This window comes from Heptranchias perlo, chromosome 3, assembly GCF_035084215.1.
Source record: "Heptranchias perlo isolate sHepPer1 chromosome 3, sHepPer1.hap1, whole genome shotgun sequence".
Classification (NCBI taxonomy): domain Eukaryota; kingdom Metazoa; phylum Chordata; class Chondrichthyes; order Hexanchiformes; family Hexanchidae; genus Heptranchias; species Heptranchias perlo.
In genome coordinates, this window is record NC_090327.1 from 79299449 (window position 1) to 79322432 (window position 22984).

Below are 22984 nucleotides of genomic sequence, written 5' to 3' on the forward strand. Positions count from 1 at the left end.
CGTGAGTAGAAAAAGATAAATAACTTTTTAAAATTGCAATGGTTTTCAGTTGCAGCACATTGTCATACATTGTTTATAAGGTATACAGCGTATATGGCACTATGCACATGATACAGCGTGGCATGAAGTGATCCTTACAGATTGATTTGTGGATGCCCTTGGTAAGTGGTACTAATGTACAATTTTGATAGCTACTGTAGGTTTCTGAGGTTCCACCTAGTCAGGTGGGTAAATCTATGTCCTTCTTGTGGACTGGTTATATAGGGAGTGTTGTTGGTATACTAGACAGCCATTAGCAATAGAACAAGCATGGGAACCAGATTTTGAAGAAAGCTTCTTCCTTCAATCTCAGTTTGAATTTTTTTTTTTTAAAAAGACTGAGCTATTTTCAATTCCTACTGACTGGCTTTGGGAGCAGACCACCCCCACCACCACCTCAGTGGAATACACCAATGGGGCTGTAATTAGGAGGAAACTCAGGAGTTTGCCCTTGCTCAGGAGTATTTGGTTTCAATAACAAAAGATCGCTCCTTTGTCTAGATACCTTTATCCAATTTTGTACGATGGATCTTTCTCCACAGAAAAAGAACTGCAGACTGTAGCAATCTGTAATACTTCAACAGATCTTCTATACACAGACATTTGTGGTGTTTCCAAAGTAGGATTCACACAAAAGAGTTATTGCACTGAAAAACAATTGTCTGCAAGCATAAGCCTCCAGAAGTCATTCATCCAAGACTGATTATAGGATTGGATCAGCAGGAAATTCTTTTATAAGTACAATGTAACCGACAGCCAATAAAAAGTTAATCAATTCTTTCAGAAAAAAAGATTGCTAAATATCTGTTTAAGAATGGGACTGAAGAGTATAGGGATAGGCACTGATACAGATGATCAAGTACGCTACAGAACACACGGTATATTTAAAATAGATACTTGTTTGTGTTGAATTTTTAAACTTATAGTTTGTATTGCAAGAAACAGCATGTAATAGGTTACCATCCAAAGGATTTCTCAACAAAAAAGCTGTCAGCAGGATGTGATACATTCCAGTAGCCAGGGTACAGAGTAACGGTTTTCTTACGATCCCTGAGTTTCACTATCATTTACCTAGGTATCGGAGAGGAAAAGATACAGGGGGTTAAATTGGTTAACCCCCGAAACCGGGCGCAGGTATCGCAATCCGCGATTAACCCGCACCCGGACCGGCTTCTGTCGCAGGCAGGACGAGGCATTCATCCTGCCTCAGCACTTACTTCAGACAAGCGTTAAAAACCTGCGTTGACATGAGGATTCAATGACATCCGAACTTTCCACCAACAGGGGGAGCCCAAATCTCTTAAAGGCAGGCTGTCTCTCTGACAGCCAGCCAAAATCTCTTAAAGGTAGCTAGTACCTGTAATTCGCTAAAAATAACAGTCTGCTGGCTGCACAGAGTCTGAACGGAGATCAGACATCGCACACGTAAAATACAAATGCAGGTCCCATCCCTACGTTTACAAGCTGTTGAGTTATTTTAAAACACTGAATAAAAGTTGCGCATCACTAAATGCCACATCCTCCATTCTGCATGCCACACCTCACCAATCTGAGTTTGTACCAGGCCTGCGAGAGTGCGTGCACCAAGGTTCTCTGCTGATGCACAAGAGGCCTTGGTGCAAGAGGTGGACAGATGGAGGGACATCCTATATCTGCAGGGGGTGGGAGCAAGAGGCCCTCCAGACATATGCTCTAAAGGCAGTGGGAGGCAGCGGGGGACGCAGTCGATGCAGGGCGGACAGCATCACGAACATGGATGCAGTGCAGGAAGAAGTTCAATATTTTGACATGAGTGGTCAAGGTGAGCGAGGTCAACTGTCAAGTGGCATCTCCTACCAACTGCACCATTAGCCGCATCCACTGCTCCACGCACTACACCCCCATCACCCACATACCAACAAACTCTTTGCATCAGTACTCAATTCTTCCAATCAGATGCTTCCTCTCGCCCTTACACATTACCACTGTTGCAAGCCGCCCACCCACAACTCACAGGCCACACACACTGGCAGCTATTCAACCATGACAGGCACATCACCCAGACACACGTCCCATTTTGTTGCAGGAGAAGGTGCCGTATAACAGGAAGCAGCAAGTGTCAGTGGCATTTAGCCCCTCAAGCCTGTGTTCCACCATTCAATGAGATCATGGTTTGTCTGTGACCTAACTCCATATACCCGCCTTAGCCCCATATCCCTTAATACTCTTGGTTCACAGAAATCTATCAATCTTAGATTTAAAATTCACAAGTGAGCTAGCATCAACTGCCGTTTGCAGAAGAGCCTTCCAAACTTCTCCCACCATTTGCATGTAGAAGCGTTTCCTAACTTCACTCCTGCACGTCTTGGCTCTAAATGTTAGGCTATGATCCATCGTCCTAGTATTCAAGTATAGGAGACCTCCAAAAACAGTTACAAATGCTTCAGCAGCCAGAAGCAATAATCCAGCAACTAACCCGTAAATCCTGCATGGTCCCTTTAAATACCGCTGGTGGGGGAGTCCTCTAGGCACTCGAAGACATGTTTAGATGGTTGTGGTTAAGACAGTGCATTGAGTGGAGCGTTAGACACCATTTTAGAACTTATCACTTTAAATCAGCGTTGCACACTGATCAAGCGCATTTTCTCCCTACTTCACATGATGTTTGTTATTTGCACATGCGCTAAACCCTTTACCAAGATGGCGTCCAGCGCATGTCACGCTAGAAGCGTGCGTGCACATCCAAGATACCATCCTGGATCTCTGGGAGGCCGCGTAGTGCCGAAACAATGGGTGCTACACGGCCCAATTTAGCACCCACTCTCTTAATCATAGAGGATGGAAGCCTGCTTACAGAGTGAATCAATCAGAGGAAAACCCTAAACGTGATAACCTGGTTCCAGTGCTTCTGAGGGCATGGATGTGTTATTTGTACAATGCAACTGGTCAGAATTTAATAGTGTATGTTGTATGGTTAGGTTGACATCCTCAAATTCTGCTCAATTATATTTCAAGGTAAGAGAAAATTTTGAGTTCAAAATTTACTTATAATTGGTCACTTTCCATTGCACCACTTGTGTTGCGGCAGGCAGTTGAAAGTTCTCCCAAAAGCATGATCAGGCATTTTCAAAAGTTATTCAAATCATAGTTTACATATTGTAGAAAATAATTCACCCTTTCTCAAATGCATTTCATTATAAATGTTTGTTGTCACTGCTTGGTACTGAATCAATCAGGTAGAATAGAAATTACTGCTAGACAAGAGAATATTCTGTTGGTGACCAGAGTAAACAGAAATGGGGAAATATAAAGAATTTTAGCATGGCAGCTGATGTGCAAAAACCCAATACTATGCTTAAGATTCACCAATCCACTCAGGTAGAAATTTCTGTAAGCCCAATGTGGAATATAACATTGTCTTCCCTAGGAACACAACCCATTTATCCAACTCCAGAGAGCTCAGGAACAAGTTGGAAAAACCTGCCAAGGCTTAGGACCCCCAAAAATATGCAGGGGCAGTGTGCATAGAGCACTGGTTAGATTCCTGCTTCTCATCAGACTAAGACAACACTATCCATTACCAATTGGATTAGCTATAACTGAACAGGGAGAAATCTAGCTCCCAGCAACAGGCTTATCCTCCTGGTCCCATTAATTAGCCTGGCTGATCAATCATCATCAGTACCCTGGAGTATTGTTGACCTGCCTGACTCAGCTATCAGCATACTAGTCTGCCAGGGAAAGTTGACTCAGTTCCAATCTTCCACCACAAGGCCGATCATCTTGAAGCCAACTTGACCCTCCCCGTTAATGACAATTGGACAAGAGACGCAGGTTTGAACCTTCATTAGGCAGATAGAAGAAACTCTTCATATTGCAGCACAAATTCATAATAAAATGTTTGAGTATATTGCTACCATCCTCCCAACAACAGCATGGACACACACCTCATTGAACATAAGTTCATCAGTTGGAGATGCAAGTTTCACAGGAACTGCTTGCCTCTCTACAACACAATCATTATAGACACCAGAACCTGGATGTGTTAGCACGTTCTCATACTCAGCTTCCAACATCTGTTGTCCCAAAGTTTCCTGATCAGCTATACAACAGACATCTACCTTCAACTTGGTGGAACGACTATAGGAGAATTGCCTAGGATGTGTAGGGATATCAAGGACAACGCTAAAGGTTTTTACAAATATATTAAGAGAAAGAGGGTGGCTAAGAGTAATGTGGGTGATATTGTAATTGGAAATCAGGAAATGGCAGACTTGCTACATAGCTATTTTTTAATCAGTCTTCACAGTAGAGGAAGAAGATAAAATATGAGATACAAGGAAAAATAAAAATAAATCAAGGGGAGGAACTAACTAGATTCAATATAAGTAAATAAATGGTGATGGATAAACTAATGTTATTAAAGGTAGACAAATCTCCAGGACTCGACGGTTTCCACTCCGGAGTATTAAAAGAAGTAGATGAGGAAATTGTTGATGTGTTAGTTATGATCTTCCAAAACTCTCTTCATTCAGGAATTGTCCTCTTGGATTGGAAAATTGCCAATGTCACTCCATTATTTAAGAAGGGTAAGAGAGATAAACTAGGAAATTTATAGGCCTATTAGTCTAATGTCAGTTGTGGGGATGTTACTAGAATCTGTTAAGGACATAGAAACAGAAAATACGAGCAGGAGTAGGCCATTCGGCCCTTCAAGCCTGCTCCGCCACTCAAAATGATCATGGCCGATCCTCTATCTCAATACCATATTCCCGCTGTCTCCCCATACCCCTTGATGCCATCTGTGTCTAGAAATCTATCTAGCTCCTTCTTAAATATATTCAGTGACTTGGCCTCCACAGCCTTCTGAGGTAGAGAATTCCACAGGTTCACCACCCTCTGAGTGAAGAAATTTCTCCTCATCTCAGTCCTAAATTTCCTATCCCGTATCCTGAGACTGTGACCCCTCGTTCTGGATCCCCCAGCCAGGGGAAACATCCTCCCTGCATCCAGTCTGTCTAGCCCTGTTAGAATTTTGTATGTTTCAATGAGATCCCCTTTCATTCTTCTAAACTTGAGTGAATACAGGCCTGGTCGACCCAATCTTTCCCCAAACGACGGTCCTGCCGTTCCAGGAATCAGTCTGGTGCACTCCCTCTATTCTTTCTTAGGCAAGGAGAACAAAACTGCACACAATACTCCAGGTGTGGTCTCACCAAGGCCCTGTTTAACTGCAGTAAGACATCCTTGCTCCTGTACTCAAATTCTCTTGCATTGAAGGCCAACATACCATTTGCCTTCCTAACTGCTTGCTGCCACTGCATGTTTGCTTTCAGTGACTGGTGTACAAGGACACCCAGGTCCCTTTGTACATCAACATTTCCCAATCTATCATCATTTAAATAATACTCTGCCTTTCTGTTTTTCCTTCCGAAGTGGATAACTTCACATTTATCCACATTATACTGCACCTGCCATGTATTTGCCCACCCACTCAACTTGTCTAAATCGCCTTGAAGCCTCTTTGCATCCTCCTCAACTCATGATCCCACCTAGTTTTGTGTCGTCAGCAAACTTGGAAATATTACATTGGGTTCCCTCATCCAAATCATTGATATATATTGTGAATAGCTGGGGCCCAAGCACTGATCCCTGCAGTACCCCACTAGTCACTGCCTGCCACCCTGAAAAAGACCCATTTAATTCCTACTGTCTGTTAACCAATTTTCAATCCATGCCAGTATATTACCTCCAATCCCATGTGCTTTAATTTTGCACGCTAACCTCTTATGTGGGACTTTATCAAAGGCCTTCTGAAAATCCAAATAAACCACATCCACTGGTTCTCCCTTATCTATTTTACCAGTTACATCCTCAAAAAACTCCAGTAGGTCTGTCAAACATGATTTCCCTTTCATATTCCATGTTGACTTTGTCTAATCCCGTTGATATTTTCTAAGTGTCCTGTTATCATATCCTTTATAATAGACTCTAGCCTTTTCCCTACTACTGATATTAGGCTAACCAGTATGTAGTTCCCTGTTTTCTCTCTCCCTCCTTTTTTAAATTGTGGGGTTACATTTGCCACCCTCCAATCTGAAGGAACTGTTCCATAATCTATAGAATTTTGGAAGATGACAACTAATGCATCCACGATTTCCATGGCTAGTACTCTGGGATGCAGATTATCAGGCCCTGGGGATTTATTGGCTTTCAGTCCCATTAATTTCTCCAGCACTATTTTTTTTTACTAATACTAATTTCCTTTAATTCCTCCTTCTCACTAGTCCCTTGGTTCCCTAGCATTTCTGGGATGTTATTTGTGTCCTCTTCTGTGAAAACAGAACCAAAGTATTTGTTTAATTGCTCTGCCATTTCCTTATTCCCCCATTATAAATTCTCCCATTTCTGACTGTAAGGGATCTACATTTGTCTTCACTAATCTTTTTCTTTTCCGTTTACATCTATTTGCGCTGTTAATTCGTCTACCTTATTAAGAATACTTCGTGCATTCAGGTACTGTGCCTTTAGATGTGTCTTTTTAACATTTTTAGACGTCTTAACATTTTTTGTACCATGGCCCTATTTGTCTTATTACCATTTTTTCTTACCCAGACCCTTTTTGTTAGTGCACACTTTTGTTTGTATGCTCTGTCCCTTCCTGACACAATCTGGTTATCCTTACCCCAATCACTTTACTGCACTGCTTCTTTGTCTTTTCTCTTTAGCATTCTAGATTTCTCTCCACCGGGACCCTCACCCCAGTTATTTAGTTTAAAGCCCAATCTACCTCCCAAGTTATTCAATTCACTAGAACTTTGGTCCCAGCATGGTTCAGGTGTAGTCCATCCCAACGGAACAGCTCTCTCTTTCCCCAGTACTGAGTGACTGAGCATTTGGACAAATATCAGCTGATCAGCAAGAGCCAGCATGGATTTGTAAAGGGTAAATCATGTCTAACGAATCTAGTTGAATTTTTTGAGGAGGTAAGTATCATGGTAGATAAGAGTGTCTGTGGATGTTATTTATATGCACTTCCAGAAGGCATTCAACAAGGTTCCACATAAAAGACGGTTAACAAAAATGGAAGCACATGGATTTAGAGGCAACCTATTGGCTTCGATAGGGAATTGATTAGGAGACAGAGAGTAGGGATAATGGGTATGTGCTCAAATTGGCAAGATGTGACTAGTGGTGTCCCCCAGGGATCTGTACCGGGGCCACAGCTTTTCACTATATTTATATATGACGTGGATGAAGAAATATAGAGCAGTGGGCGGTTGGAGGGGTGTAAATTACAATGGTTGTTAATATTTAATTGTAATTATAGTTGTTATCTTTGTGTATTTTCAATAAAAAAAATATTCTTTATATTAAAAAAGTCTGGACTATTCCACCAAAATTGGATAGATATGCTGTAGAATCTCCATTTTTATGCTACAGAATTTAGTTGTAGTTGCCACACACACCGAGCTTGTGCCACAGAATTCCAGGGTTTCTGGTTATACTATGCTAATTCCTCACATAAGCAAAATAAGCAACTAACAATAATGATATTAAGCTGAATTCCTAAATGACTTTAAAAGTATAGCTTTTATTGTCTTACCAACTATGAAATGGTCTGGTTAACTAATTGTCATTGGAGGTTTACTTTGCACAACTGCTGTTTATAGACTCAAAATCAAAGATGTTGAACAACTCCTGGTTAAATAAATAACTCAAAATAGTTACCAGGGCTTACTGGAATTTCAATAGCTGTATCCTAAAATCAAAAGAAGCTGCCAATCAATCACATAGCATATCTAACGTTTAATTATGTGGCTTGGTTCCTCCCTAAAACAAATTTGCCCAGGGAAGGCCAACCAATCACCACATTTGTATTGTTTTAGGCTAGTACAGGGTTTCTCTGGATGCAACTTTAAACTCCTTGTGTTTTTGGACACTAATGGAATCGAGGGATATGGGGGATAGGGCGGGAAAGTGGAGTTGAGGTAGAAGATCAGACATGATCTTATTGAATGGCGGAGCAGGCTCGAGGGGCCGTATGGCCTACTTCTGTTCCTATTTCTTATGTATGTCTAAGTTTGCTGATAACACTAAGTTAGATGGCACAGTAAATAGTGTAACTGGAAGCAGAAAGTTGCAAAGGGATATTGATAGATTAAGTGAGTGGACAAAACTGTAGCAGATGGAGTTCAAAGTAGGAAAGTGTGAGGACATCAACTTTAGACCCAAGAAAAATAGATCAGAGTATTTTTTAAAATGACGAGAAGCTAGAAACTGTGGATGAGCAGAGAGATTTAGGTGTCCAAGTACAGAAATCACTAAAAGCTAGTCGACAGGTACAAAAAATAATTTAAAAGGTTAATGGAATGTTAGCCTTTATCTCAAGAGGGCTGGAATACAAAGAGGTGGAAGTTATGTTACAGTTGTACAGAGCTCTGGTTAGACCTCATCTGGAGGACTGCATTCAGTTCTGGCCACCGCACCTCAGGAAGCATATATTGGCCTTGGAGGGGGTGTAGCGCAGATTCACTTGAATGATTCTGGGGCTAAAGGGGTTAAATTATGAGGACAGGTTGCATACACTCGGCTTGTATTCCCTTGAGTATAGAAGATTAAGGGGGGATCTAATTGAAGTGTCCAAGCTGATTAAAGGATTTGATAGGGTAGATAGAGCGAAACTATTTTCTCTGGTGGGAGAGTCCAGAACAAGAGGGCATAACCTTAAAATTAGAGCTAGGCTGCTCAGGGGTGATGTCAGAAAGCACTTCTTCATACAAAGGGTAGTGGAAATCTAGAAAACTCTCCCCCAAAAAACGGTTGAGGCTAGGTCAATTGAAAATTTCAAAAAGGAGATTAATAGATTTTTGTTAGGCAAGGGTATTAGGGGTTATGGAACCAAGGTGATAGATGGAGTTAAGATACAGATCAGCCATGTTCCAACTGAATAGTGGAAGGAGGGGCTGAATGGCCTACTCCTGTTCCTATGTTCCCATTTAAAATGGAGTTTCAGCTTAAAGGTGTCCTCAAAATGGAGTCAGTAGTGAAACTGAATGCTAGGAAATCAAAAGAATCATAGAAAAGTTACAGCATGGAAGGAGCCAATTCGGCCCATTGAGTCCGCACTGGCTCTATGCAAGAGCAATCCAGCTAGTCGCACTCCACTCCCCTGCCCTATCCCCGTAGCCCTGCAAATATTTTCCTTTCAAGTACTTACCCAGTTCCCTTTTGAAGGCTAAAAGACTAAAACTAATTAAAATCACGAAGTCTTGTATATAAACAAAATATTCCTTACCATTGATAGAAAACCAGCATCAAGGTCCGAAGACGCTCATTAGTGGGATATAAATAAGTCATGCCTTACCTGTATCTGTGCAATACCCTTTGCTGGAGAAAGATTGTGGAGCTCGGGAATAGTTGTGTGATCTGGCATGTCTAGGTATCGATGCCTCATTAACTTGGAGGTCCTCAAAGGCACGTACATGACTGTTTGAAGTGATTGACACGTCACTCAGATTGGTCAATTGAATGGAAAGGGGTTTTTCTTTAAAAATCAAGGAATCCAAGAGGGTGTTTGGCACACCTATTAGCAGTCTCCCTTTGTTCTTTTTGTCTTATTTTGTCTTTGTCTAACATATATGGAAAGGTGCCTCAAAACGGGCCGAATTGCAACCAGGACATAAGAAGAGATTATACAACTCAGATTGTATGGCTATACTAGCCAGTTACAGGCAGAGATAAGTGTGTCACATAAATGTACTGAGATTAAGCAGAATTTAAGCCAGCTAGTTCAGATACAGTTCCCAATGCATAAATTGGAATTAGCCCAGAGCAGAGGATCCAAGAACAGATAACGCCACTACAGAAGGCAGCTCATCAACACACGTCCCAGAAGCCAACACCAGCAGCCCAGAGGAATGCGAGCAATCAGTTCGACCACAGAGCTCATAAGGACAGGCCATTTAAGTTCTGGAAACAATGCTAACCACAGACTCTAATCTATCCAATAGAATGGCTATTTAATGCTGTTAACTTGTCAGCTATCTAAGGTGTTTAATGCTAAATTAATTGCATCAATTCATGTCACTTTTAGATACTAATCTCAACTATTGGTTAATAACCAGCAATCCAGTTAATGGTGATTTACTGTGATACCACTGAACTGCCTTTACAAGCTCTTATGCTAGGTGACCTTGTCGACAACTATTTGATGCTTAAGTATTGCCAATCATAGTTTTGAAGTTAACAAATGATTGTTAGTGCATGACTTTTTGTCTGACTTCTTCTTTGATGATTTGACAAGAAAGGGTCAATTAATTCTCTCAGCAGCTTGTGGGTATCCTAATTGAGGGTTTGTGAGGTGAACATGAATTCAATCTGAACTTGCTGATGTAAGTCAGTTTGCCAAGCCAAATTGAGGTCTCATCACTTCTAGGTATAAGCTGGGCCATAAACCCTAGATGGCTCCTCACCGTAATTCTTCGCTAAGGAGTTTAAGGATTCATCTGGTTCCCTGACAAATATTAGTCAGAATACTGATCCCAGTATTCTTACAAGACCTATGAAGGATATATTGCAATGTGCAAGTCTTCTTGTACTAGATGTCCAAGTTCAAAGATTCATAGCACGCATACTGTTCACTAAATGTTTCATCCTAGAGTGATGGGCAAAGAGGATAACTCCCTCACCAAGGTGCAGGAGATAGCTAGGAACAGACTGGAATATTCCTTCCCTGCAACTGTTTCTTTTTGACAAAAATCAACCTCATAGCTTGGCCTTGGATCTCTCACAAGGGTACAAAGAAGCCATTTCATTGAATGCCTGGGAGTTTTACACCATGGACATATGTTTTATATGCCATAATCTTAACTTTGCTGTCACTGAAGAAAGACAAGAAATATGAAAGTACCCTTTTACCCCATCTCATATCCGCAGGCCTCCAAAGAATTTGGCACAAATGCCATGTATAAAGAGAAGACTGGCAATACATCAGAGAATTGTTGAACCTCACCTCCAAAAAGGTACATCAGGTATCCTTGATTGTGTTAAATTTAGGATGTGCATTTGAATACACCATTTATCAACTAGTTTTGGCTTTGGATCATAAAGATAGCCATTTTGCTGTTTTCGTGTTTCATAGGACACTGAAAACAAGATTCTGCCTTTATTTGAAAAGCTTTTCAGTTGCAGACTGCATAATTCCTAAGAATTCTTGTGAACAATCTGTTTGGAAGTTAGCTCAGTTAGCAGTTCTGACTTTATGGCTGCCTGTTTTTTCTGTTTTGGGCAATATTGTTCGAATATACCAGAGGATCTACCGTGACATTGCACACGAGAGTCAAGAGCATAACCATTTTTCAGGTTAAGCTGGGTTAGAGGGTAGGCAGATAAATTAACGGAGGGGAGAGTATCGCCTGTTTTATCATTAGATAAAGTGCTCAGAGCACCTTTTTTAAAGCTGTGTCAACCAAAAGTGCCTTTCATCTAGTTCCTGAAGTAACCTTTTCATTGATTTTCCAGTTTCAGCAACATGCAAATTTTTTCAGGTGTTCTATGTTTCCTTAAATAACCTTTTTTACTTAAATAAAAACAATTTCTCCCCTCTTGCGTGGGTTCCTTATTTTTGCTCTGGATGGCTGTCACATAATGTTACATCATGTAATGTTATACTTGCAACGGAATACCTTTTGGAATGTTGAAACTGCACACCATTTGTTCAGTTTTTGTCATAAAGCTTTTCAAAAACTCCACACAGGATTCTTTTGATGGACATCAGCTTAGGAAAATTGACTGACTATTAGAATTGCTGAATTTTTCCAATACTCTCCTGACCAGTCTCTTAGTTTAACCATCCATAAACTACAAGTCATCCAAAATACAAAGCTCCACATTCTCACTGGCATTACTTATTCTCACCAGCTTCACTTGTTCCCCAGAAAACTTAGTTTAAAATTTGCATTCTCACCTTCAAATCCTTCCATGAACTCATCCCTCTCTACTTCAGCAATCTCCTCCAGCATTATGTCCCTATACAATCCTCCAAAATCAGCTTACATATCATTTCCCTCTCCTTCAGGCATTGTCAACCATGTTCCTTCAGCATCTCCACCTCACCAACTCCTCCCAGAGATGCCAGTGGGTGGGGGTGGTCACATCATGTTCCCACCCTACACCATTTTAACTTGCCTGATTCCAGGCACAGGTAGGCTGCCTGTCCCAACGGAGTGGGGTCCTAATTTAAATGGCAAAGTCGTGTTCCGATGAGGTCATCGGGACACAAAGGCCATTTTAACTGTGGCAGACTAAGGGCAGCAAAATCTCAGGCCTGCTAGCTAAAGTAAGGATACTGGCCGCAGTAGGCCCAGGTAAGTATTTTGTTTTACTTTTTAAAGATACTTTGTGGACCAGGAGTGCTCTTCAGAACAGAAAATACTGGAAATATTCGGCAGGTGGAGTGAACAGATGAGTTAACATTTCAGGTATAGACCTTTTGTCAAAACTGCAAAATGTCATAGATGAACAGCATTTAAAAAGGCACAGAACAACGGGGAAGGAGTAGGATGAAAACACATGCACAAGAAACAGAATGGTCTGTAAAGTGTTTAAGTGGAAACCAGGAGATGGTTAAATTGCAGAAGTAGTACTAGCATGAGACAATAGGAGGCATAATGAGAGAAATAAAATAAATTAAAGACATCTACGAGACAGACAGAAATATGAATAGCTGAGGTGCAGGATGAGGCAGGTAGAAATAGAAGCACAAAAAATTGGGGTAGAAATAGTTCTGTTCACAAATATGACCCCAAGCTCCATGTAGCTTGCCACTTCAATTGCCTGCCCTTCCCATTCTGACCTCTCTGTCTTTGGCTTTCTATATCATTCCAGTGAAGCTCAACATAAGCTTGAGGAACAGCACCTTATTTTTTTATTAGGCACTCTGCAGCCCTCTGATCTTAAGATTAACTTCAGACCTCAACTATAGCTCATGATTTTCTCTGTGGCAGGATGTGCTAGCAATATAGCTTGGGTATGATGTCATTTCCTGGGGGCATGGGCAGGGGGTGGGGGTGAAGAGAGAGCATAGACTGGTGCTGGGAGTAGAGCCCCTCCATCAGATGACTATGCTGTGATTTTCACCCTTGATGTTGGCCTGCTATTTTCTTTTCACAAGCTCCTAGTCCTACTCTGCTTTGCAAGTTTCTCATGCTTCGATTGCTACCTGCCTCAACCTCCCCCTTCTTAGCTATTCACACGTTCTCTGCGTCTTGTAAATGTCTTCAACTTTGATTTCTCTCATTATGCTCCCTGTTGTCTCATGTTAATATTACTTCTGCCATTTAACCATCTGCAATTTTCCACTGAGCACTTTACAGGTTATTACATTTCTTTTATTGTGTGTGTGTGTGTGTGTCTCTGTGTGTACTTTTTTCCTCTCTCCCTTCCCTTTGTTCTGTTCCTTTTTATGTTTTTCATCTGTAATATCCTCCAGTTTTGACAAAGGGTCCAACCTGAAATGTTAACTTCTCTGTTCTCTCCACAGATGCAGTCTGATATGCCAGTTAAATATCAGCTCACTGAAAATTTAATAACTTGAGCCAAGGTTTTGGATTATTTCCCTTTTCCATTTAACCAGTTGCACCCCTACTAGTTAATCAGTGGCAGAGAGATCTTTTTCCTGCATTTTTTGGTCGGTTTCTGTAAGGCAGTGGTTTCCTGTGCTTTGCTGGTAAATACTGCCATCTGCTGCTATGAGACATCTGCGACAATTTCCCAAGAGCACAATATAGAATAGAATATGCATTTGTACACACAATTACACATATTATAGGTTCCTGATTACAACTATGCCATGAGGGGAAGGCACTACATTTAGACAAGGTGCTTCATTATCAGAAGGGCAAGGTACGGCACCGGCTGGCTATACGTCTCACAAAGGAAAAGGTGATTGTTGTGGGCACTTCAATACATTCAGTCCCTCGCTATCTCTTTGTTTAACACAGTTCCTTAAAGCCTTCTGTCTTCAATCTTCTTCACCATTATTCATTCTCATAGCAATGAATGCTCACTAGTAAAAGCTCTCAAATTTGAATGCTTCCTATTTGCATGAAACACATTTTTTCTCTTAGCCTTCCTTCTTCGGACATGGGCTTCTTAAAAGGCACTTCTCAGTATGCAATAATCTTCATACAGTTCATAGTTCATGAAGAACATAAGGCATAGCAACATGGGAACAGGAGTAGGCCATTCAGCCCCTTGAGCTTGTTCCGCCATTCAATAAGATCATGGCTGATCTGTATCTTAACTCCATCTACCTGCCTTGGTTTCGTAACCCTTAATACCCTTACCTAACAAAAATCTATCAATATCCATTTTGAAATTTTCAATTGACCTAGCCTCAACCGTTTTTTGGGGGAGAGAGTTCCAGGTTTCCACTACCCTTAGTGTGAAGAAGTGCTTTCTGACGTGACCCCTGAACAGCCTAGCTCTAATTTTAAGGTTATGCCCCCTTGTTCTGGATTCTTCCACCAGAGGAAATAGTTTCGCTCTATCTATCAAATCCTTTACTCATCTTAAACACTTCAATTAGATTACCCCTTAATCTTCTATACTCAAGGGAATACAAGCCTAGTCTATGCAACCTGTCCTCATAATTTAACTCTTTTAGCCCTGGTATCATTCTGGTGAATCAACGCTGCACCCCCTCCAAGACCAATATATGCTTCCTGAGGTGCGGTGCCCAGTACTGAATGCAGTACTCCAGATGAGGTCTAACCAGAGGTCTGTACAGCTGTAACATCACTTCCACCCCTTTGTATTCCAGCCCTCTTGAGATAAAGAGCAACAGTCCATTAGCCTTTTTAATTATTTTTTGTACCTGTCCACTAGCTTTTAGTGATTTCTGTACTTGGACACCTATGTCTCTCGGCTCATCTACAGTTCCTAGCTTCTCACCATTTAGAAAATACTCTGATCCATCTTTCTTAGGTCAAAAGTGGATGACCTCACACTTTCCCACATTGAACTCCACCTACCACAGTTTTTCCCACTCACTTAATCTATCAATGTCCCTTTGCAACGTTGTGCTCCCACCTACACTATTTTCTGTGCCTCCTAACTTAGTGTCGTCAGCAAACTTAGATATACAGCTCTCTATTCCTTCATCCAAGTCATTTTTAAATATAGTGAAAAGCTATGGCTCCAGCACAAATCCCTGGGGGACACCACTAATCATATCCTGCCAAAGCCAGCCCACAATCGAAGGCAGAGCTTATCAACAAGAGTGGAGGAAGCTTCCATGAGGGATCTCACCCCCTTTGAGGAGTGGGACAACTCCATACAAAAAAAAACAAATGCTGGAGGTTGTGGGAGATGGAGAAGCAGGAGTCCCAGCAAGGGGCTTGTACCCCAATCCTCCTTCCAGAAAACTGCAATGTAACATCCTATCAGAAGGATTCTCACATAATCTTTCCAGGAGCAGTAGAACTATGTGAAATGCTTGCCCATCCCAGTTAGTATTACCCATTCTAAGCTCCTTTTTGTCACTCTGTCCTTTTGTGTTTTTGCAGAATCTTCTTAGACTTACAGAGCCAGCCCCTCCCAGGACTTGGCTGACAACAGTCTCAGGCTAAATAGCACACTTATCACCCCATCACTCCCCAACTCATACATCCACAGCAGAAAGGCAGCACACGTGGTGAGTCACAAGCATGGTGGACAGGAGCAAGTGGAGGAAGAGAGTATGGAGCCCCCACCAGAGGGTGAAGTCACCTCCCTCCTCAGCTGTTGAGGTAAAGATCTCTGTAGCCTAGATTATAAGAGGAAGATGATTTCTGAGCACAACAGGTTGCGAGGGTCATTGGGGAATCTGCAGCCATGATTGAGAGTCCCGAAGGGTGTGTTGCCTACCTGGTGCCAGGGTAGGGATCTCTCGCTCGATGCGGCTGGAAAGGAATTTGGAAAGGGAGGCAGAAGATTCAGTTGTCGTGGCCCATGTTGGGACCAATGACATAGGAAAGAAAAGGGAGGAGGTCCTGGTTAGGGAGTATCAGGAGTTAGGAGCTAAATTAAAAAAGCAGGACCTCAAGGGTGGTAATTTCAGGATTATTACCCGAGCCATGTGCTAATTGGCATAGGGACAAACAGACCAGGAAGGCGAACACGTGGCTATAGGAGCGGTGTGGGAAGGAGGGGTTCCATTTCATGGGATACTGGCACCAGTACAGGGGCAGGAGGGAGCTGTACCTAATTTATTAGTAGCAGAATATTTTAGGACATCTTAGGGATGTCATAAAGACCTATATAAATGCAAGTTCTTTCTTTATTTCTCTCTCTTCTCTGAATTTTTTGAGGAAGCAACTAAAGTAGTAGATGGGAATGTCTATTGATGTAGTTTATATGGACTTCCAGAAGGCATTCAATAAGGTTCCACGTAACAGACTGTTAGCTAAAATTAAAGCTCATGGAATTGAAGGCAAGTTATTAACCTGGTTAGGCGATTGGTTAGGTGGTTAGGCGGTAGAAGACAGAGATTAAGGATAATGGGAAGGAAGTGACTAGTGGTGTCCCACAAGGGTCTGTGCTGGGGCCTCACTATTTATTATATTTATTAATGACTTAAATAACACAATAGAGAGCCATATATCCAAGTTTGCTGATGACACAAAGATTATAGTAAATAGTGTAGATGGGAGCATAAAATTACAAAGAGACATTGATAGATTAAGTGAGTGGGCAAAACCGTGGCAGATGGTTTTCAACACAGGTAAGTGTGAGGACATCTACTTTGGACCAAAAAAGGATAGATCCAAGCATTTTTTAAATGATGAAAAGCTAGAAACAGTGGCGGTTCAAAGAGATTTATGGGTCCATGTACACAGATCACTAAAATGTAGTAGTCAGGTACAAAAAAATAATCAAAAAGTCTGATGGAATGTTAGCCTTTATAACAAGAAGGCTATAATATAAAGGGAGGAAGTTTTGCTACAGCTATACAAAGCCATGGTTAGACTACATCTGGAGTACTGTGTTCAGTTCTGGGCACCGCGCCTTAGAAAGGATATAATGGCCTTGGAAGGAGTTCAGCGCAATTCACCAGAATGTTACCAGGGCTCCAATGGTTAGACTACGAGGAGAGATTACGTAAACTAGGTTTATATTCACTGGAATATAGAAGCTTAAGGGGTGGTTTGATTGAAAGGAATTGATAGGGTACATAGAGAGAAACTTTTCCGCTGGTGGGGGAGTCTAGGATAAAGGGACATAACCTTAAAATCAGAGCCAGGCCATTCAGGAGAGAAGTTAAGAAACACTTCATCACGCAAAGGGTGGTAGAAGTGTGGAACTCTCTCCCACAAAAAGCAGTAGATGCTAATTCAATTAATAATTTTAAATCTGAGATCGATAGATTTTTGCTAGCTGAGAGTATTAACGGATATGGAGCCAAAGTGGGTGGAAGGAGTTGGGTTTCAGATCAGCCATGATCTCAATGAATGACGGAACAGGCTTAGGGGGCTGAATGGCCCTATATGGTTCCTATATGGGGAGCCAGGAGGAGAATGGGGGTTAGACTGGGTGACTTGTGTGGAGAAAAACATTCTATGATTCATAAGTCTGCCTGCACCAATGTATTGCTCCATGAGCCACCTAGTCTAATCTCACTCTCCTGATTGCTCCCCATCGCTATGATTCCCAGATTGAAAACAACAGTATCATATGTAAATTAGTAGGAGTAAGTTCTGACAAAAATTTTCAAAAATCTATAGTTTCCCCATGGATAGCTCATCAACAGCAATTTCTAGGTTCATGTCTTTAGAAATTGGGAAATTAAACATACTAGGACTATGCTGCCCTCTACTGCCTAAATACAAGATTTCTGTGCTGCAAAAAGTTCACCAATCACAATGTTAGGGAAATGTCTCCCCCGGTACCACGGTTGCAACCACAGGGAAGTCTATCGTCAATTTGTCCGACCACACCCTTCAACCAGACGAAATCGAAGTTCTCAGCCGAGGGCTCAATTTCTGCCCCACCACCAGAATGGACCCCATCGGTCTAGCGGCGGACACAGAGGAATTCATCAGGAGAATGAGGCTCCGGGAATTCTTCCACAAATCCCAAGATTTCAGCAGCGAACCCAATGAGACAATCAACGATCCAGAACAGCAGACAGAGGGATCCGCGGTACAGCAACCGAAGAAGAAAGAGTCATACTGGACTCCTCCGGAGGGTCGCTGCCCTAAGCTTGACATGTATGCTCAAGCTGTCAGGAGATGCATCAATGCCAGATTCATCAGCCGCACTCACAAGACAGTCCAGAATGTCACCCGAGCAAAACGAAATGCCATCGACGCTCTCAAGACCAATCGCAACATCGTCATCAAACCAGCAGACAAAGGAGGAGCCATCGTCATACAGAACAGAACGGACTATTGCAAAGAAGCATACCGACAACTGGACAACCAGGAACACTACAGACGGTTACCCGCAGATCCGACCAAAGAACACACCCACCAGCTCAACAAACTGATCAAGACCTTCGATCCAGACCTTCAGAGCATCCTACGCGCTCTCATCCCACGTACTCCCCGCGTGGGAGACTTCTACTGCCTCCCAAAGATACACAAAGCCAACACACCCGGACATCCTATCATATCAGGCAACGGAACCCTGTGTGAGAACCTCTCTGGATACGTCGAGGGCATCTTGAAACCCATCGTACAGGGAACCCCCAGCTTCTGTCGCAACACTACAGACTTCCTACAAAAACTCAGCACCCACGGACCAGTTGAACCAGGAAAACTTCTCACCACGATGGACGTCTCGGCACTCTACGCCAGTATCCCCCACGATGACGGCATCGCTGCAACAGCCTCAGTACTCAACACCAACAACAGCCAAACTCCAGACGCCATCCTACAACTCATCCGCTTCATCCTGGATCACAATGTCTTCACCTTCAACAACCCAAACACACGGAACAGCCATGGGGACCAAATTCGCACCCCAATACGCCAACATTTTCATGCACAAGTTCGAGCAAGACTTCTTCACTGCACAGGACCTCCAACCAACGCTATACACCAAATACATCGACGTCATTTTCTTCCTATGGACCCACGGCGAAGAATCACTGAAGAGACTACACGATAACATCAACAAGTTCCATCCCACCATCAAACTCACCATGGACTACTCCTCAGAATCGGTTTCTTTCTTGGACACACAAACCTCCATCAAAGACGGGCACCTCAGCACCTCACTCTACCGCAAGCCCACGGACAACCTCATGATGCTCCACTTTTCCAGCTTCCACCCTAACCACGTCAAAGAGGCCATCCCCTATGGACAGGCCCTGCGAATACACAGGATCTGCTCAGACGAGGAGGAACGCGATGGACACCTAAAGACGCTGAAAGACGTCCTCGTAAGAACAGGATATGATGCTCGACTCGTCGATCGACAGTTCCGACGGGCCACAGCGAAAAATCGCATAGACCTCCTCAGAAGACAAACACGGGACGCAACCAACAGAGTACCCTTCGTCATCCAGTACTTCCCCGGAGCGGAGAAACTGTGCCATTTTCTCCGCAGCCTTCAACATGTCATCGATGACGACGAACACCTCGCTAAGGCCATCCCCATGCCTCCACTACTCGCCTTCAAACAGCCACCCAACCTCAAACAGACCATCGTTCACAGCAAATTACCCAGCTTTCAGGAGAACAGTGTCCACGACACCACACAACCCTGCCACGGCAACCTCTGCAAGACATGCCAGATCATCGACACAGGTACCACCATCACACAAGAGGACACCACCCACCAGGTATATGGTTCATACTCCTGTGACTCGGCCAACGTTGTCGACCTCATACGTTGCAGGAAAGGATGCCCCGGAGCATGGTACATTGGCGAGACCATGCAGACACTGCGACAACGGATGAATGGACACCGCGCAACAATCGCCAGACAGGAGGGTTCCCTCCCAGTCGGGGAACACTTCAGCAGTCAAGGACATTCAGCCACCGATCTTCGGGTAAGCGTTCTCCAAGGCGGCCTTCGAGATACAAGACAATGCAAAATCGTCGAGCAGAAATTGATAGCCAAGTTCCGCACCCATGAGGACGGCCTCAACCGGGATCTTGGGTTCATGTCGCGCTACACGTAACCCCACCAGAGGAAAAAAAAGTTATCTGTTTTTAATATAACTGGTCATTCTCTCTCTTTCTCTTCCTTTCGGATGTTTCTCTCTCTCTCTCCCTCTCTTTCTTTGGTTCCGGCTGTTTGTATATTCAGTTGTCTGGGGTATCTAAGGTTTCTCTGTCTGAACGCTATTCAATTAATTTGATGGCCTTGATAAGGGGCAGTTGGAAAGATTGTCTGTAATCACCAGGCATTGTTCTATGACTATATATGCGGTAATTTTCAATGAGTCTCGACACTCACCTGACGAAGAAGAAAGCCTCCGAAAGCTTGTGATTTTCAAATAAAACAGTTGGACTATAACCTGGTGTTGTAAGATTCCTTACATAGGGAAATGTAATGCAGTGATGGGCACACCTACTTATAATGAAATAAAATCCTGAAGCTTTAGAACAAAGTAATATTTTTTTATTTTTCAAGTCTGCTATTGCTCACAGCTCATTCATGTGACAGATCATCCTTGACAATAAATATAACTAAAAACTATCGAATTGACTGACTGGTCCAACAAAACTTGTGTAGCCTCCCTTTACTACCATGTGATTCTTACTTGTCTCCTGTATCTTGTTTGTCATTTTTGAACATTTTGTCAGACAATGCTTAAATATTTGACTCTAGGATTGGTGCAACAGTACAGTAGTAACAGCACCCATTCTGCTTGAAAGCCATTGATGAAGATGTAAATGTCCTTCAGAACAAACTAGTTTTCACAGTAGAATCAAACACCTCACTTTTGGTCCATCTCATTGGGACAATGTACAAGCACTTCAGCTTTTGCAACTACTTTGCGACAAGTGTCAGCTTGGCTCAATTGGTAGTACTCTCACATCAGAGTCAGATAGTTGTGGATTCAAGCTCCACTATTGACTTGGGCTGTCACTTCAATGCAGTTCTGAGGCAATACTGCATTGTTGGAACAGCAGTCTTTCGGTTGAGAGGAGTGATTTTCCTCGGGTTAATGCCCAAATAGTGCCTGGAAAATGGATACTATAAACAGGACAAATGGACACTAATCATTTTCTCCCATTCTGGGCCTGAAAAGGGCCCAGCAATGTAAATTGCATACAAATGACTGTCAGAGACCTGTGCACTCAGATTTCCTGCTTTAGCATGGGTGCAGTTCAGCTTAAAACTGCTCCCAGAAAAACATGTGCTACTGCTTCGAGAGCGGCCATTTAAGCGTTATCTTAAAAGGGACAGGCTGGTCATTTCAAGAAAGACTTTTATTTTGGCCTTTTGAATAAAAAAATGGTGTTTCAGCTTCAGAAATTGTTTCAGCATGTGGTTACTTTTTACACTGACTGGTAGATACCATGTTTGGTTCCATTTGTGAGATGGTTTGTTTGGAGGCAATGAGAACCACAAGCTCCCTTGACAGCTGCTGAAGATATTTGCTTGGCCCTGTCCAGAGCCACCATCAATGGGCTTATTAGCAAAGAGCAGGAATCCTTCTTCCATCTTTCCGTACAAAACCTCCAACCCACAGTCAATAAGAAGAGAATTCTCAGTCAAACCTACACTCTCCTCTTATTCCCAAATGTTCACCGTGCATACCACAATTGCTTTCCCTGTTCACCTACAATAAAAAAGCACAAATAGAATAGCTTCCAACAGTGATTTATTACAATACAATGTTTATGTGACTGTCCATTCTTTATCATCACAGTGCTTCTCTCTTATCCACTTTCTCCATAGTGCTGTTTTAAGTGCACGGCTACCTATCCTAGTGCTCCTCCTAAGTGAACTCTCACTGACAGGAAACTCAGAGAAGGGGCTAAGTTGTGACTCTGGTACCTGTTGGTAGGAATGACCTCTTTTGAGCATAGATCCTGGATGATCCCGCTATAGGATGTGCCTAGCTTTTAGCAATAGGCATGCTTTGGCTATGAAAATGTAGTGATGAAGAGCGAAGGCAGGAGGCTTTCAGAACCTGTGCAAACCACCAGAGATTATGAGGGACCAAACGCATTGAAGTATATACAATAATCACCTTTTCCTGTGTGGAAAGCATAGCCATCCAGTGCCTTAACTTGCCCCTTTAATAATGAACTTCTTTTGTCACTGCATCCATGTGCAGGAGTTCAATTCCTCCGCTATTTGCTCTCATGCATTGTGTCCAGCTGTTTTGGATACTTTAATGCCCAAGGCAAGGTACAGCATCGTCCTCTGCCTCACTACAGCCTGCAGCAGCACTTCCGTGTTCACATCGTCAAACTATGGCGCCCTTTGTCTTCCTCTTCATGCTGCTGTCATCCTATCCTGCTAAAAAAGCAGAAAATCATCAAGGGATGGAACAAGAGCACATACTTTCCAAGGCAGTCTTCAGTCACAAATATACTGAAAGCACTTTAAACAAAACCTTCAACTAGCTTTAAATTTTTAACAATTTTAAAATATCAGTCACATCAAAAACAGCCACTTACTTTCTTGCAGAAACCTCAGTCAATAACGATTATTCTGCAGCAGTTCCTTGGAGTTGCCTCCTCTCGCTCCATATCCTTTTAATCAGCTGTAGGCCTTTAAGGTTTGTGGTACACCCAAACTTCCTGTAACCTGGGTAATTGCTCCAATTGCATACCTCCACATGCCACAAAGTTAATGAAAGCAATCAGGTAATCCAGGCGCTCCACTGCTTCCCTGCTTGTAGTGTCTCCCCAGGTAATGCAGCCCCGAGACGTTAAACCTGGGTCAGGGTTGCTGGGCCTACTTAGTTGGATGTAAAAGATCCCATAAGATTATTTGAAAAGCAGCAGGAAGCTCT

General features: G+C 42.6%; 1 protein-coding gene across 7 annotated transcripts in view; it reads right to left on the reverse strand.

The window, feature by feature from the left end:
• Nucleotides 1-22984, reverse strand: part of si:ch211-171b20.3 (uncharacterized) — a 152291-nt gene that overhangs the window by 56067 nt on the left and 73240 nt on the right. The gene's annotated exons all lie outside the window — the stretch shown is intronic.